Raw genomic sequence first — 3,139 nt, 5'->3', positions numbered from 1 at the left:
CGACATTTTTTTAAATTTTTTTTTTACAAATGTGTTTATAATACACGCATCTACGTTTATGAAATTTTTTTTGGTCCAACTCGCCCCAGATCAAAAAGTTCTCACGGTTCTTACAACTGGAGGTAGTTTTCATTTTAGAGATCCCCTATATATATATAAGGGAGTGTTATCTTGAGAATGTTAAATATTGCGAGAACCGTAATCAAAACCAATTTTTTTAATACAAACCCCATTCTAATTAAGATACAAAATAAAAAAAAAAAGAATTTACAACATCAAATAATTCATTTATCCTCTCAAAATCAATCTTATTGGATTTTTTACACATGTGTAAACATAACAAATTTACACATGTGTAAATGGCAAACTTACACATGTGTAAATGGCAAATTTACACATGTGTAAATGGCAAACTTACACATGTGTAAATTTTTTTTAGTTACGAATTGACGTAAATTTAAACGTATTAATTAAATTTCTAACATTGTATTCGAATAATAATGATAAGTGTAATTTTTTTTTGAATTTGAATTGTTTTGACCAAGTTCTCGCAGTTTTTTAATTCGTTCTCACGGTTCTCACAATATTTAGCGTTCTCATTTAAACCCACTGTAACACCCCTAAAATATTAAATTATATATGCGTGCATACATGTATAATTATTAATATCGAAAATAAAATAATAAAATTAAAACTAGGAATAATTAACCTAGTTAAAATTTTGTTATAAAAAGATGGGAAACAAGTGATGTTAATAATTTTACATATTCTAAAACTTGAGGGACTAAATGTGGCAATTCTTGAAAGATTTTTTTATTAATAGGATAAGAATTTAAAAGACACACTTTGTGTGTTTTAGTCCCTGGTCGATTAACAGAGCCAAGAAAAACAGAGCCCTTGCTCTAAAACCCTAATTCGCTATATTCTACTCAAAATCAAAGAGAGAAACAGAACTTAAATCAGTTCTAACCTAAATTCGTGATCTTCATACTTAGTAGATCACAAGGTATGTTCAATTTTTATATTTAGTGATATTTTGTTTTCTTATTAACTCCTATAATCTAACATCTTGAATGAAAATTTGTTGTTATGGTTAAATTAGAATGATTACAAGTCTAAGAACAAGTTTTAGGCAAGAAATTGATAAATTCATGCCATAACCTATTGATTTAAATGTTGATCATATAGGTGTTATATGGGTTTTGTGATAAACACTTAAATCATTAGGATAATTGATGTTATTTGATTGTTATGATGCAAATTCAAGTGTTGTTCATGGTATTCTTGTCATATGAATATGAAAAGGATGCTTAGATATGATTAACTAGTTACTTATGAAACATGGTAATGTTATTGTAATGATTTTGCACACAGGATGTTTGATAAAATGCTTGAATGAACTTAATAAGTGAGAAATATGAAAGAATCACTTATTTGACTAATTAGAAGCATTGAGTGTTGAATCTTGAAATATGAGTTCTAAGCGATATGTTCGAATGGAATTCTATAGGAAATTTGGGAGGACCATCAAGTAATCAAGGAGGATCGGATAACCGTTTGAAAGGAAAGCTTTAAAAGGTACGTGACTCTACGCTTCATAAAATTTCGCTTGTATCTTATATTTAGTTATATGAATGATAATTGAATTGTTATGAAGTTTGGTTAATACTAAAACGGAGGATTCCTATGTATTAACCGATCAAAATACCTAGAGTATAGCAATAAGTCAAAACGTAAAAGTTGTGGATTTTACTTAAACCTTTATACAGGTCAAAATGACTCGAAAAATGCATGTTTGGTTATAAGAAAGCGATGGACTTCGCTAACAAACCAAACAGGTCAAAATAACCAAAGTAGTGAAACTTTGGTGACATAAAGCGATGTATGTCGTTGATAAATGTTAAACGGGTCAAATTGTTATCTTGATGCGGACCGGGAAGGTCGCACGATAAAAGACTTCAAAATAATGCCCGGGTTTTTGAATAATATGCATTATAGTCGTTAGCCGAAAAAAGGGTAACGATGAATATAGTCATAAACTAATGTTTGAGTATGACTAAAAGATGGCGAATTCCAAATAAAGGATTTGTGTATGATCTTCTAACTAATTATAGTTGAATGGGTCAAAAAATAGATACTCATATAGATAACGGCACATAAATTGCAGGCATAATGCTCTGTAATTATAGATATGTTCATATGTGTCAGTTTTATAGAAGTTTTGAAGTCATAAATCAAGTTTATTTAATTATTGTTCATATTTCTGAACGGGTCAAATAATTTGTAAATAATTATAACACTGATAGTCTAAAGTGAAGAAAATTGTAAATCATAATATTGGATTTTGATTCTATGTTATAGAGGATCGAATTACGATCATGTAGGAAGAAACGTGACCCAATTCGGATCAATATCGGACAACTTATGTCCATTTTCATAAAGTCTAGTATAGCTGGGAAAATGAAGGTCTGATGACAAAAACTTGCTGGAAAAAGTTGATCTTCACGCAACGCTACAGTGAAGAGTAAAACCGACGCGACACACGATTGCGCTCGCGGTACGCGAGAGTTTTCTCTCCCCCTATCGCGGCACGCGACAACCCTAAAAATGGCTGAAAATTTGCTATTGCTTTAGGATGGTCATGAGAACTTGTTAAAACTTATCTTAAGCTCTCATAACTAACATTTTAATGATTTTTGATCATAGGTAACTGAAACGAACTTGCGGATGAAGATCAAGCATTATAGAAGAACCGAACATGCGCGCAAAAGAAGCTTTCGCAAAAATGAAAACTATAACTTTTATCACTAAATACTTTGGTGTCGTTGTTATCAAATGTTTGTAAATATCGTATCAATGTTTTGCAAGTTAAGTATGTGCTAGTAAACAAGATGTTCTAAATCTTTGTAAACTTCGTTTGAAGGTTTTGAACTCTATGTAAATGTCGGTTTATCGATGTTTTTGGAATAACGGCATTTTAAATGTGCTATATATTATATAAATTATTAAATGGTGATGAGGGCCTTACAAGTTGGTATCAGAGCCTGGTTAAGACGAAGTGTGTTCGGTTCAAAGCTTAATCGAGACATCCGGTAAGAGTTACTTATAAACGAGTCTAGATTTAAAGATTCAAATAAAG

General features: G+C 30.7%; 1 long non-coding RNA gene across 1 annotated transcript; it reads left to right on the top strand.

Annotated features, from left to right (window-relative positions):
- The first annotated feature begins 878 nt into the window (after positions 1–878).
- On the top strand, positions 879–2,917 carry LOC118492547. The gene is made up of 3 exons (XR_004894415.1): positions 879–1,006; positions 1,511–1,578; positions 2,707–2,917. It is a non-coding gene; the product is annotated as an uncharacterized LOC118492547 (long non-coding RNA).
- Positions 2,918–3,139: the final 222 nt, after the last annotated feature.

This window comes from Helianthus annuus, chromosome 5, assembly GCF_002127325.2.
Source record: "Helianthus annuus cultivar XRQ/B chromosome 5, HanXRQr2.0-SUNRISE, whole genome shotgun sequence".
NCBI lineage: Eukaryota > Viridiplantae > Streptophyta > Magnoliopsida > Asterales > Asteraceae > Helianthus > Helianthus annuus.
The sequence above is the reverse complement of the archived record's forward strand: the minus strand, read 5'-3'. Positions and strand labels throughout refer to the sequence as shown.